At 43.0% G+C, this 14,627-nt stretch overlaps 2 non-coding genes and 1 pseudogene across 2 annotated transcripts; 1 reads left to right on the plus strand and 2 right to left on the minus strand.

The window, feature by feature from the left end:
• Positions 1–499: 499 nt before the first annotated feature.
• On the plus strand, positions 500–640 carry LOC140304254 (U2 spliceosomal RNA; annotated as a pseudogene).
• Positions 641–4,164: 3,524 nt separating this feature from the next.
• LOC140304253 (U2 spliceosomal RNA) lies at positions 4,165–4,363 on the minus strand. Its single transcript, XR_011915248.1, has one exon. It is a non-coding gene; the product is annotated as a U2 spliceosomal RNA (small nuclear RNA).
• Positions 4,364–4,671: 308 nt separating this feature from the next.
• Positions 4,672–4,785, minus strand: LOC140304260 (U5 spliceosomal RNA). The gene has a single exon (XR_011915253.1). It is a non-coding gene; the product is annotated as a U5 spliceosomal RNA (small nuclear RNA).
• Between the last annotated feature and the right edge of the window lie 9,842 nt (positions 4,786–14,627).

The raw sequence follows: 14,627 nt of genomic DNA on the forward strand, positions 1-14,627 counted from the left end.
TCAGATATCACTATGAATTAGTTTATCTATTATCAATAAGGATACTTCTACAACTACTATCAAAGTATGTCCGGACTTCTTATGTTGTCATTTGCTATATATGAATAAGTGGGTAGCTACTGACAAGCATTAAGCATGTTACACAGCCCAAACATATAACATTTCAGGACACACCACACAGTTAACAACCACAGTGAAGCGTGTCAAAGCCCAAACATGTAACATTCAACAGGACACTTACACAACACATTCAAATCAAACAGTCAGACAACATACAAGAACATATACCCCAGCCGGCATTGCTCCCTGCCTATTTGACTACAGCTCACTATGTGTGCTCACACATTTATTCACAAACTTTTCAACTTATACTCTTTTACCGAAGCTGCTGCAGCTCGATTGGCCGAATACCCTTAGATCCTATTTCGGTGAATTTGACATCTGCCTTACATGTAACAGATGAGCGGTTTAGCAGTTTTAATTTAGTTTGAGTGAAGGAATTAATTTTATAGCAAAATCCGAAATCGTGAAGAACTTTTTTAGAAGAATTTTTAGCAATAGGAGTTGAAAAAGGAGCTTGCTCCGTTCACTCCAAGCATCGACCCGGTACTTTAGTGCCGCTGGGAACAATGCGCTCTTCTCTGCTCTTGTGAAAAAGCAAACAGCGGTGCAGGATGGAAGTTTCAGGGAGCCCAAGATGAAACTTTCTTTTAGTCTGCTGAGAAAAGAGAGTTAATGCGAAGTAGACCTTCACACGGCTCTGGGAGCGAGCAGAGTGCGGGCTAACCGGGAGAATTGCTTGAAAGAAACGCGACACCGATTGAGCGGTCAGAACGAAGCCTCAATACGGTGTTCCCGTGGTGTTTTTGTGGCTGCCTTGTCTTTTGCACAGAGTAAAAGACAAGGCAGCCATCGAATAGGGCCCGATTGGTCCTACTTGGTCAGCCGAGGAGCAAGGGGGGGGAGCAAGCGTCTCAACCAAGCAAAGCTCACCATGGGGAAGGTGGCTATGCCAACTACCCTGATGCCCTGCTCCCGCAGTGACGGATAATCGTACTCTGGTTTATCGCTTCTCGGCCTTTTGGCTAAGACTGCGATCGCCTCCACTAGGTGGTTATTTTTGTGCCCATTTGGCATCAAATATCTGCACTGGGGAGGTTTTTCCTTTTTGCTTTGCATTCTCTGCTTGTGTCTTCTTTTGCAGGTTCGAGCATACCAACGTTTTTTAAAGCTGAGACAGGGTCGCTCTCTCGTTTTAACAATTGGTAAAAGGTAAGTCTCTTTGTGTCTTCCTTTTAGTAGTATTTTGTCTATTTTACTTTTAACTTGTTTTATTGTGTTTTATAAGGTTATATTTGTTATCTGTTTGTGGTGCCTCCACCATGTCGGCAAACTATGAGGCACCACAGTGTCCGCTTTTTATTTCTCGAAAAATGAAGGTAAACTGATAGAGATGTCAGGGCTAGACTCAAGAAAATTGATACAACAAATACTGAAGTCCAAAGCAAATGACCTAAACTGTATTTTGACTCTCCCCTATAATAAGGGTTTAGATGTTAGATTTTGCTCAGCCTCACTATTAAAATAATTTTGGACCCGTTTTGAAAATGAGAAAACTTGTTTTACAGCTTTTAAAGTAGAGAAACTAACAGATAACACGTTGTAAAAATGGTGAGGACATGTGCATGTGGCTGAGGCAATTTTGCACTGTTACAGGCCAGGCTACCAAGGTAAGGGATGTTGACGGCATCTGGAATTGTGCTTGGAGGGTCCCCATTAAACAATGGGAAGACCCTCAGGGCTTCCAGGGCCTAAGACACCTGCCTTCAATGGTAGTTTTGTGCGAAAACCGAGGTTACATCCACTACCAGGGGCAGCCCAAGCTCTGCCGCAAGTGCGGTGAGCATGGGCACCTGGTTGAGGCTTGTACCAAGGTGATATGTGGGAAGTGCAGAGAAATTGGGTACACTTTTGGAGAGTGTCCAAATGGCAGGAAATGTAATCTCTGTGGAGAATTAAATCACCACTTCAGAGATTGCCCTAAATCTCTGCCAACAAATTAAAGATGGTAAAGCCACAGTCAAGCCAACAAAGAGAAGGACCAGAGGTGGCAGTTGGTGAACAAAGTGAAGAGGTTGACCCAATAAATTCAAACTTCCCGCCAAAAGCTTGGATTGGAAGTGAGGAGCAAAAAGGGGAGGGGCCTGTAGAGGCCTCACCACTCAGTGCTGAAGTCTGTGAGAATTCACAGGCAGAGGGTGGAGCTACGCTAAATGAGGAGGAAGAGCAGACAGGTAAGTCTAGTGAAGATACTCACCTCCCCGAAGGTCAACAGCCGAAGAGGACGGCATCTGAGTTGTCCTCTGATTCCCCAGTGGTATCAGAGAAGAGGGGAAGGGTTAGGTCCCTTTCAGACAGTTCTTCAGTGGAAGAACCTGGAGTCTTCCCCTCCAACTCACCAAATGAGGTCTCCTTTTTAACTTTAGCTCTGCAATCAACCCCCAGGGACTCAAAGTTAAATGCAACATTGCGTCAGAGTCCAACACCGAGAGTCCGAAAAGGAAATATAGATCGCCCTACTCACTTTTCACCTAAAGAAATGAAGTAAGAGCTAGTTTCCCAAGAAATAACCGGAGTGTGTAATTTGTTTTGATAACTTAGAAAAACGAAAATGACATACCTCCTTTCCTTTATCCTTTTAATGGTTCTCACCTTCTCAACACTAAATGTGAGAACTATAAGCAGTAGGTTTGTGATAAATGGTCACCTGACTGATGCAGTGAAAGTGAAGTGCGGTGTTCGGCAAGGATGCCCATTATCTGCTCTCTTGTATGTGTGTTGCATCGAGCCTTTAGCACAGATCTTGAGGAAAGATCGACAGATTAAAGGAGTTGTAATCCCAGGCAGTGCAGGCTTGGTAGCTAAATGTGTCCTATACATGGATGACATTAACATATTGTGTACAGATATTTTATCTATAAATAGAACTTTCTATGTCAAAGATGTCAAGGGATCAGGGGCAAAAATAAACAAAGAAAAGACACAAACCAAATTTTACGGACCGAGACAGAATCAGAGGTGACTGGACTCCCCCTGACAATTGCCCACAGAGACCAAAAAATACTAGGGATCAAATTTGATACAGAAGGAAAAGGAAAAACAAATTGGCCAGATATTGTGGGGAAAATAAGGAAACAACTAGGGTTTTGGGGACTTAGAGGACTGACTATGGAAGGTAAGATTTTAATTATCAAAACAGTTATTTTACCTCTGCTGTTGCTTGCTAGTTCTGTCTTTATGCCACCTCGAAGAGTTCTTTTAGACCTGGAACGATCCATCTTTTATTTTTTATGGAACTCTAAATGGGAAAGGTTGAGGAGGGAAGTACTGAAGAAGCCAAAAGTGAAAGGAGGGAAAGCAGTACCAGATCTGTATTTGTTTTTAGGAAGTCTCTTTACCTCTGTCCAATTAAAGTGTGCAATTAACCCATCCAAAAACCCAGCGGCAGCTGCAATGGCAAGATTCTGGATGGGGGCCTACTTGAGAAGACTACGACTTTTACCATTAGACCTGAAAGTACCTGTGTCTTTTAATCTAACAGAAAGTTATGCTTTTATAAAGACATTTTTAAACCATTTTAATTTAGAACAAGAAGATGTACAAGTTTTAACGTGCCATCGATCTTTGGTCTCTGTTGTGCAGGAGCGGGCCCCAGTGAGTCCAGTGCGTGGGCTCAATATTGGCGAGCCCTCAACAGTTTGGCGCAGTGTGAACCTTTCAGCTCTTCCGAACAGACTTTGGGATTTGTCATGGATGGTGGCTCACGAGATTCTCCCAGTCAGATCTGTCATGCAATCCAGGGGTATGTCGGCGACGGCCACCTGCCCCCGTCCAGGTTGTGGCGCACCTGAGACGGTGAGGCATCTCTTCTGGGACTGCAGTGGACTTTAACACGGCTAAAGTTTCATCTTGCAAAAGACAAGGCAGCCACAAACACCACGGGAACACCGTATTGAGGCTTTGTTCTGACCGCTCCTTCGGTGTCGCGTTTCTTTCAAGCAATTCTCCTAGTTAGCCCACACTCGGCTCACTCCCAGAGCCGTGTTAAAGTCTACTTCGCATTCACTCTCTTTTCTCAGCAGACTAAAAGAAAGTTTCATCTTGGGCTCACTGAAACTTCCATCTTGCACTGCTGTTTGCTTTTTCACAAGAGCAGAGAAGAGCGCACTGTTCAAGCTCCTTTTTCAACTCCTATTGCTAAAAATCCAATTAATATGTAGTCCTCGTATAGAGGACATATCAGATATTAAACTGATAAGAACAGATACTACACTTGATCTTAGCCAAAAGGCCGAGAAGCGACAACTGTCCACTGGTTCACGTCCGAGGGCCCTTCCTGGCATAATGCGCACTTGTAGATGTGTTCTTTTTATGGCCATAGGTGGCCAGAGTGTCACTTTGCACCTCCGCCCAGCCGCTGCACTGAGCACTCTTCAGCCCTTTTAAATGGTATAACTTTGCACTCCCGCACGCTCCAGCGAGCACCATTCAAGCAACAACTTTGCACTCCAGCTTCGAACATCGGCACAGTCGCAACAAGTAAGGCGACTCTACTCAGAGAAGTCACTCTGCACAGTAACAAGATTTCTTTTGCACAGACAGAAAGGGCTTCACCCGCAAAGGTAAAGCCTGCCAAAAATAGAAACAACTCATTAATGCTGCTCTCCACGGACGTCTTTAGTAAAAGGCGAAAGACTTGTACGTTATGAAGAGAAACCAGAGTACGATTATCCGTCACTGCGGGAGCAGGGCATCAGGCTAGTTGGCATAGCCACCTTCCCCATGGTGAGCTTTGCTTGGTTGAGACGCTTGCTCCCCCCCCTTTGTCCTCGGCTGACCAAGTAGGAACAATTCGATGGCTGCCTTGTCTTTTACTCTGTGCAAAAGTCCAGGCAGCAACAAAAACACCACGGGCACACAGTATTGAGGCTTTGTTCTGACTGCTCATTCGGTGTTGCGTTTCTTATTAAGTCTACTTCACATTCACTCTCTTTTCTCAGCAGACTCTTGGGATTTTATCTATAAAATGAATTCCTTCACTCAAACTATATTAAAACTGCTTTGTCCTTCATATTTACCATGTCTCGAAAGATTTAAACATCCGAGAAAATTATTCTCGGAATCCGAGAATAAGCTTACTTTCATGAGTTCTTCACGATTTCGGATTTTGCTATAAAATGAATTCCTTCACTCAAACTAAATTTAAACTGCTAAACCGCTAATCTGTTACATGTAAGGCAGATGTCAAATTCACCGAAATAGGATCTAAGGGTATTCGGCCAATCGAGCTGTAGCAGCTTCGGTAAAAGACTATAAGTTGAAGAGTTTGTGAATAAAGGTGTGCACACACATAGTGAGCTGTAGGAAAATAGGCAGGGAGCAATGCCGGCTAGGGTATATGTTCTTGTATGTTGTCTGACTGTTGGATTTGAATGTGTTGTGTAAGTGTCCTGTTGAATGTTACATGTTTGGGCTTTGACACGCTTCACTGTGGTTGTTAACTGTGTGGTGTGTCCTGAAATGTTATATGTTTGAGCTGTGTGACATGCTTAATGCTTGTCAGTAGCTACCCACTTATTCATATATAGCAACTGACAACATAAGAAGTCCGGACATACTTTGATAGTAGTTGTAGAAGTATCCTTATTGATAATAGATAAACTAATTCATAGTGATAGAACAGTTGATGAACAGGTGCCTGCACATGTCTCACGAAAATAAAATGGGTGTATGATTGCAGACGGCAGAGCAATACTGCCAAACTTATGAGTTGTTGTGGCAGACTTGATTCAGTGTCTTGACGTGTATACGCTGTTTTGCTGACTTGATTGTCACAAGAAACAAAGTGTGTTTGATAAGATCCGACCATTTTATTACGGGAGGATCAGTATGTATGGATTCTGATGTGACTGATAAACCCATTCGTATCTTAAGCATAATCTAATACATGAGACAACACCCTGGCACACAATCAAAAAAAAAAAAGAGAGAGCGGTTTTGTGTCCCCACAGTCCATAATGTAGAAAAGAGAGAAAAAAGCCTTTCTGATTTGGTGTGTGTGCTCACAGTGCAGAGTGTAGAGAAAAGAGAGAAAATAAAGCCGTTTTGGTGTCACGGGTGTTGTGACTTACACACATTTCTCTGAATTGAGAAAGGAAATTATTTTAGAGGAAGCACTAGAGTTTAGATCCCACATTTGTTGATAGGCATTCATTTATTTCTTCACTTCTGATGAAGTTTCAACAATAAACAACAAACTTTGTATTATGAGAAAGAACCAGACTCATTCTTCAGGAATCCGAAAATAAGCTCTATTTTACGAGTTATGCACGAATTCGGATTATCCTATAAAACAAATTCCTTAACTCAAACCAAGTTAAGACTACTTTATTCTTCATATTTATTCATGTCTAATCAAGTTTCAACGATAAACAACGTTGTACTTTGTAGAATGAGAAAGAACTTCTTCAGCAATAAGCATCTCTCGACATATGACGAAGTACAGATTTTGCTATAAAATTAATTCCTTCTATCAGCCTGACTTAAAACTGTTTGTCCTCCTTATTTATCCACTTCAAATCAAGTTTCAACAATTAAAAAAATGTTGTAGTTTGAGAAAGAACAACTTAATCCTCAGCAATCAGTATAAATAGAGTGTAAGAAAAGGTGCAAATGCCAACCATACTGTAAGTAGGTGTGAATGTCCGACCATAATTTGTAAAAAGCGGGTAAGAAAAGGTTCGAATGCCCGACTATATATTAACAAAAGTGGGGGCGGAGGTCTTCGGATGCAAGAGGGTGAGAATTTCCAACTATAATCTATAAAATGCGGTGAAAAAAAAAGGTGTGAATGCCCCATAGAACACTTAAAGGTGGAGCGGAAGTGTTTGGCAGCAAGAAGGTGTGAATGTCCGACCATAGTTGGTAAAAAGCGGGTAAGAAAAGGTTAAAATACCCGACTGTACACAATCAATAGCGGAAGCGGAGGTGTTCGGCTTCAAGAAGGTGTGAACGTCTGACCAAAGTTTGTAAAAAGCAAAGTTTGTAAAAAGGTTCGAATATCCAACCAAACATAATCAAAAGCGGGAGCAGAGCTGTTCGACTGCAAGTAGGTGTGAATGTCAGATCATAATTTGCAAAAAGCTGATGAGAAAGGGTGAGAATGCCCGACTATACACCATCAAATGCGGGAGCGGAAGTGTTCGGCTGTGAGTAGGTGTGAATGTCAAACCATAATTGCTGAAAAATGTGTTAGAAAAGACTAGAATGCCGGACCATACATCATCAAAAGCGGGAGAAGTGGTGTACGGCTGCAAGTAGGTGTGAATGTCCAGCCATAATTACTCACAAACGGGTAAGAAAAGGTAGTATTGCCAGACCATACATGATCAAAACAGGGAGCAGAGGTGGTTCAGCTGCAAGGTGTGAATGTCTGACTAAAGTTTGTAAAAAGCGGGTAAGACAAGGTGCGAATGCCTGACAATGTATGATCAAAAGAGGGAGCGGAGGTTTTCGGCTGCAAGGTCTGAATGTCCAACCATAATTTGTAAAAACCGGGGAAGAAAAGGCTCGAAAGCCCGACTATACACCATCAAAAGCGGGAGTGGAGGTGTTCAGCTGCAAGAAGGTCTGAATGTCCACCAATAATTACTGAAAAATGGTTATGAAAAGGTGCGAATGCCCAACCATACATCATCAAAAGCAGGAGTGGATGTTTTTGGCTACAAGAGGGTTTGAATGTCCGACCATAGTTTGTAAAAGGCGGGTAAGAAAAGGTTCGAATGCCCTAACATACACCATAAAAAGAGGGAGCGGAGGTGTTCCGCTGTAAGAAGGTGTGAATGTCCGACCATAGTTGGTAAAAAGAGGGTAAGAAAAGATTAAAATTCCTGACTGTACACAATCAAAAGAGGGAGCGGAGTTGTTCAGCTACAAGAAGGTGTGAAAGTCCGACCATGGTTTGTAAAAAGCGGGTAAGAAAAGGTTCGTATGCCCGAATATACACCATCAAAAGCGGGAGCAGAGCTGTTCGACTGCAAGTAGGTGTGAATGTCAGATCATAATTTGCAAAAAGCTGATGAGAAAGGGTGAGAATTCCCGACTATACACCATCAAATGCGGTAGCGGAAGTGTTCGGCTGTAAGTAGGTGTGAATGTGCGACCATAATTTGTAAAAAGCGGGTAAGAAAAGGTTCGAATGCCAGACTATATATTAACAAAAGCGGGAGGAGAGGTCTTTGGATGAGAGTGGGTGAGAATTTCCAACCATAATCTATAAAATGCGGTGAAAAAAAAGGTGTGAATGCCCCATAGAACACTAAAAGGTGCAGCGGAAGTGTTCGGCTGCAAGAAGGTGTGAATGTCCGACTATAGTTGGTGAAAAGCAGGTGAAGCAAGGTCTGAATGCCCAGCCTTACATCATCAAAAGCGAGATCAGAGGAGTTTGGCTGCAAGAAGGCCATAGTTTGCCAAAAGCGGGTAAGGTGCGAATGACCGACTAAATATCAACAAAAGTAGGGGCGGAGGTCTTCGGATGCAAGTGGGTGTGAATATCCCACCATACAAGTATGGTGGAGAGGAAGCTGTGAATGGCCGACCATAGTAAAAAGCGGGTGAGAGAAAGTGCGAATGTCAAACCATACATGTTCAAAACAGGGAGCGGAGGTGTTTGGCTGCGACAAGGTGTGAATGTCCACCCATAATTAATGAAAAGCGGGAAACAAGTAGGTTCGAATGCCCAACCAGACATCATCAAAAGCAGGAGAGGAGGTGTTCCGCTGTAAGAAGGTGTGAATGTCCGACCATAGTTGGTAAAAATTGGGTAAGAAAAGGTTAAAATATCCGACTGTACACAATCAATAGCGGGAGCGGAGTTGTTCGGCTACTAAAAGGTGTGAAAGTCCTACCATGGTTTGTAAAAAGCGGGTAAGAAAAGGTGCGAATACCCGACAATGTATGATGAAAAGAAGGAGCGGAGTTTTTCGGCTACAAGAATGTCTGAATGTCCAACCATAATTTGTAAAAACCTGGGAAGAAAAGACTCGAAAGCCCGACTATACACCATCAAAAGTGGGAGCGGAGGTGTTCAGCTGCAAGAAGGTCTGAATGTCCACCCATAATTACTGAAAAATGGGTAAGAAACAGTGCGAATGCCCAACCATACATCATCAAAAGAGGGAGCGGAGGTGTTCCGCTGTAAGACGGTGTGAATGTACGACCATAGTTGGTTAAAGCGGGTAAGAAAAGGTTAAAATACCCGACTGTACACAATCAATAGCGGTAGCGGAGTTGTTCGGCTACAAGAATGTGTGAAAGTCCGACCATGGTTTGTAAAAAGCGGGTAAGAAAAGGTTCGAATGCCCGAATATATACCATCAAAAGCGGAAGCGGAGGTGTTCGGCTGCAAGAAGGTGTGAACGTCCGACCTAAGTTTGTAAAAAGCAGTTATGAAAAGGTTTGAATATCCAAGCAAACATAATCAAGAGCGGGAGCAGAGCTGTTCGACTGCAAGTAGGTGTGAATGTCAGATCATAATTTGCAAAAAGCTAATGAGAAAGGTTGAGAATGCCCGACTATACACCATCAAATGCGGGAGCGGAAGTGTTCGGCTGTGAGTAGGTGTGAATGTCAAACCATAATTGCTGAAAAATGTGTTAGAAAAGACTAGAATGCCGGACCATACATCATCAAAAGCGGGAGAAGTGGTGTTCGGCTGCAAGTAGGTGTGAATGTCCAGCCATAATTACTCACAAACGGGTAAGTAAAGGTAGTATTGCCAGACCATACATGATCAAAACAGGGAGCGGAGGTGGTTCAGCTGCAAGGTGTAAATGTCCGACCAGAGTTTGTAAAAGGCGGGTAAGAAAAGGTTCGAATGCCCTAACATACACCATCAAAAGAGGGAGCGGAGGTGTTCCGCTGTGAGAAGGTGTGAATGTCCGACCATAGTTGGTAAAAAGCGGGTAAGAAAAGGTTAAAATTCCTGACTGTACATAATCAAAAGAGGGAGCAGAGTTGTTCAGCTACAAGAAGGTGTGAAAGTCCGACCATGGTTTGTAAAAAGCGGGTAAGAAAAGGTTCGTATGCCCGAATATACATCATCAAAAGCGGAAGCGGCGGTGTTCGGCTTCAAGAAGACGTGAACGTCTGACCAAAGTTTGTAAAAAGCAGTTAAGAAAAGGTTCGAATATCCAACCAAACATAATCAAAAGCGGGAGCAGAGCTGTTCGACTGCAAGTAGGTGTGAATGTCAGATCATAAATTGCAAAAAGCTAATGAGAAAGGGTAAGAATGCCCGACTATACACCATCAAATGCGGGAGAGGAGTTGTTCGACTGTGAGTAGGTTTGAATCTCCAACAATAATTGCTGAAAAATGTGTTAGAAAAGGTAAAAATGCCGGTCCATATATCATCAAAAGCGGGAGAGGTGGTGTTCGGCTGCAAGTAGGTGTGAATGTCCAGCCATAATTCCTGAAAAATGGGTAAAAAAAGGGTGTGAATGCCCAACCATACATCATCAAAAGCAGGAGTGGATGTGTTCGGCTGAAAGAAGGTCTGAATGTCCAACCATAATTTGTAAAAACCGGGGAAGAAAAGGCTCGAAAGCCTGACTATACACGATCAAAAGCGGGAGCGGAGGTGTTCAGCTGCAAGAAGGTCTGAATGTCCATCAATAATTGCTAGAAAACATGAAAGAAAATTTTTGAATATCAAACCACACATGATCATAAGCGGGAGAGGAGGTGTTCAGCTGCAAGAAGTTGTGAATGTCCACCCATAAATCCTGAAAAATGGGTAAAAAAAATGTGCGAATGCCCAACCATACATCATCAAAAGCAGGAGTGGATGTGTTCGGCTACAAGAAGGTGTGAACGTCCAACCAAAGTTTGTAAAAGGCAGTTAAGAAAAGGTTCGAATATTCAACCAAACATAATCAAAAGCGGGAGCAGAGCTGTTCGACTGCAAGTAGGTGTGACTGTCAGATCATAATTTGCAAAAAGCTGATGAGAAAGGGTGAGTCTGCCAGACTATACACCATCAAATGCGGGAGCGGAGGTGTTCGGCTGTGAGTAGGTGTGAATCTCCGACCATAATTGCTGAAAAATGTGTTAAAAAACGTAAGAATGCCGGACCATACATCATCAAAAGCGGGAGAGGTCGTGTTCGGCTGCAAGAAGGTCTGAATGTTCGACTAAAGTTTGTAAAAAGCAGATAAGACAAGGTGCGAATGCCCGACAATGTATGATCAAAAGCGGGAGCGGAGATGTTCAGCTGCAAGAAGGTCTGAATGTCCATCAATAATTGCTAGAATACATGAAAGAAAATTTTCGAAAATCAAACTGCACATGATCATAAGTGGGAGAGGAGGTGTTCAGCTGCAAGAAGGTGTGAATGTCCACCCATAATTACTGAAAAATGGGTAAGAAAAGGTGCGAATGCCCAACCATACATCATCAATAGCAGGAGTGGATGTGTTCGTCTACAAGAAGGTTTGAAAGTCCGACCATGGTTTGTAAAAGGCGGGTAAGAAAAGGTTTGAATGCCTGAATATATACCGTCAAAAGAGGTAGCGGAGCTTTTCGGCTGCAAGGTCTGAATGTCCAACCATAATTTGTAAAAAGCGGGTAAGAAAAGGTTCGAATGCCCGAACATACACCATCAAAAGAGGGAGCGGAGGTGTTCCACTGTAAGACGGTGTGAATGTCCGACCATAGTTGGTAAAAATCGGGTAAGAAAAGGTTAAAATACGCGACTGTACACAATCAATAGTGGGAGCGGAGTTGTTCGGCTACGAGAAGGTGTGAAAGTCCGACCATGGTTTGTAAATAGTGGGTACGAAAAGGTTCTAATGCCCGAATATATACCATCAAAAGCGGAAGCGGAGGTGTTCGGCTGCAAGAAGGTGTGAACGTCCGACCAAAGTTTGTAAAAAGCAGTTAAGAAAAGGTTCGATTATCCAACCAAACATAATCAAAAGCGGGAGCAGAGCTGTTCGATTGCAAGTAGTTGTGAATGTCAGATCATAATTTGCAAAAAGCTGATGAGAAAGGGTGAGAATGCCCGACTATACACCATCAAATGCGGGAGTGGAAATGTTCGGCTGTGAGTAGGTGTGAATGTCCGACCATAATTGCTGAAAAATGTGTTAGAAAAGACTAGAATGCCGGACCATACATCATCAAAAGCGGGAGAAGTGGTGTTTGGCTGCAAGTAGGTGTGAATGTCCAGCCATAATTCCTGAAAAATGGGTAAAAAAAGGGTGTGAATGCCCAACCATACATCATCAAAAGCAGGAGTGGATGTGTTCGGCTGAAAGAAGGTCTGAATGTCCAACCATAATTTGTAAAAACCGGGGAAGAAAAGGCTCGAAAGCCTGACTATACACGATCAAAAGCGGGAGCGGAGGTGTTCAGCTGCAAGAAGGTCTGAATGTCCATCAATAATTGCTAGAAAACATGAAAGAAAATTTTTGAATATCAAACCACACATGATCATAAGCGGGAGAGGAGGTGTTCAGCTGCAAGAAGTTGTGAATGTCCACCCATAAATCCTGAAAAATGGGTAAAAAAAATGTGCGAATGCCCAACCATACATCATCAAAAGCAGGAGTGGATGTGTTCGGCTACAAGAATGTGTGAACGTCCAACCAAAGTTTGTAAAAGGCAGTTAAGAAAAGGTTCGAATATTCAACCAAACATAATCAAAAGCGGGAGCAGAGCTGTTCGACTGCAAGTAGGTGTGAATGTCAGATCATAATTTGCAAAAAGCTGATGAGAAAGGGTGAGTCTGCCAGACTATACACCATCAAATGCGGGAGCGGAGGTGTTCGGCTGTGAGTAGGTGTGAATCTCCGACCATAATGGCTGAAAAATGTGTTAAAAAACGTAAGAATGCCGGACCATACATCATCAAAAGCGGGAGAGGTCGTGTTCGGCTGCAAGAAGGTCTGAATGTTCGACTAAAGTTTGTAAAAAGCAGATAAGACAAGGTGCGAATGCCCGACAATGTATGATCAAAAGCGGGAGCGGAGATGTTCAGCTGCAAGAAGGTCTGAATGTCCATCAATAATTGCTAGAATACATGAAAGAAAATTTTCGAAAATCAAACTGCACATGATCATAAGTGGGAGAGGAGGTGTTCAGCTGCAAGAAGGTGTGAATGTCCACCCATAATTACTGAAAAATGGGTAAGAAAAGGTGCGAATGCCCAACCATACATCATCAATAGCAGGAGTGGATGTGTTCGTCTACAAGAAGGTTTGAAAGTCCGACCATGGTTTGTAAAAGGCGGGTAAGAAAAGGTTTGAATGCCTGAATATATACCGTCAAAAGAGGTAGCGGAGCTTTTCGGCTGCAAGGTCTGAATGTCCAACCATAATTTGTAAAAAGCGGGTAAGAAAAGGTTCGAATGCCCGAACATACACCATCAAAAGAGGGAGCGGAGGTGTTCCACTGTAAGACGGTGTGAATGTCCGACCATAGTTGGTAAAAATCGGGTAAGAAAAGGTTAAAATACGCGACTGTACACAATCAATAGTGGGAGCGGAGTTGTTCGGCTACGAGAAGGTGTGAAAGTCCGACCATGGTTTGTAAATAGTGGGTACGAAAAGGTTCTAATGCCCGAATATATACCATCAAAAGCGGAAGCGGAGGTGTTCGGCTGCAAGAAGGTGTGAACGTCCGACCAAAGTTTGTAAAAAGCAGTTAAGAAAAGGTTCGATTATCCAACCAAACATAATCAAAAGCGGGAGCAGAGCTGTTCGATTGCAAGTAGTTGTGAATGTCAGATCATAATTTGCAAAAAGCTGATGAGAAAGGGTGAGAATGCCCGACTATACACCATCAAATGCGGGAGCGGAAATGTTCGGCTGTGAGTAGGTGTGAATGTCCGACCATAATTGCTGAAAAATGTGTTAGAAAAGACTAGAATGCCGGACCATACATCATCAAAAGCGGGAGAAGTGGTGTTTGGCTGCAAGTAGGTGTGAATGTCCAGCCATAATTCCTGAAAAATGGGTAAAAAAAGGGTGTGAATGCCCAACCATACATCATCAAAAGCAGGAGTGGATGTGTTCGGCTGAAAGAAGGTCTGAATGTCCAACCATAATTTGTAAAAACCGGGGAAGAAAAGGCTCGAAAGCCTGACTATACACGATCAAAAGCGGGAGCGGAGGTGTTCAGCTGCAAGAAGGTCTGAATGTCCATCAATAATTGCTAGAAAACATGAAAGAAAATTTTTGAATATCAAACCACACATGATCATAAGCGGGAGAGGAGGTGTTCAGCTGCAAGAAGTTGTGAATGTCCACCCATAAATCCTGAAAAATGGGTAAAAAAAATGTGCGAATGCCCAACCATACATCATCAAAAGCAGGAGTGGATGTGTTCGGCTACAAGAATGTGTGAACGTCCAACCAAAGTTTGTAAAAGGCAGTTAAGAAAAGGTTCGAATATTCAACCAAACATAATCAAAAGCGGGAGCAGAGCTGTTCGACTGCAAGTAGGTGTGAATGTCAGATCATAATTTGCAAAAAGCTGATGAGAAAGGGTGAGTCTGCCAGACTATA

The sequence above is a fragment of the Leuresthes tenuis genome, unplaced genomic scaffold, assembly GCF_036924035.1.
Source record: "Leuresthes tenuis unplaced genomic scaffold, fLeuTen1.0.hap1 SCAF_3, whole genome shotgun sequence".
Taxonomy (NCBI): Eukaryota; Metazoa; Chordata; class Actinopteri; order Atheriniformes; family Atherinopsidae; genus Leuresthes; species Leuresthes tenuis.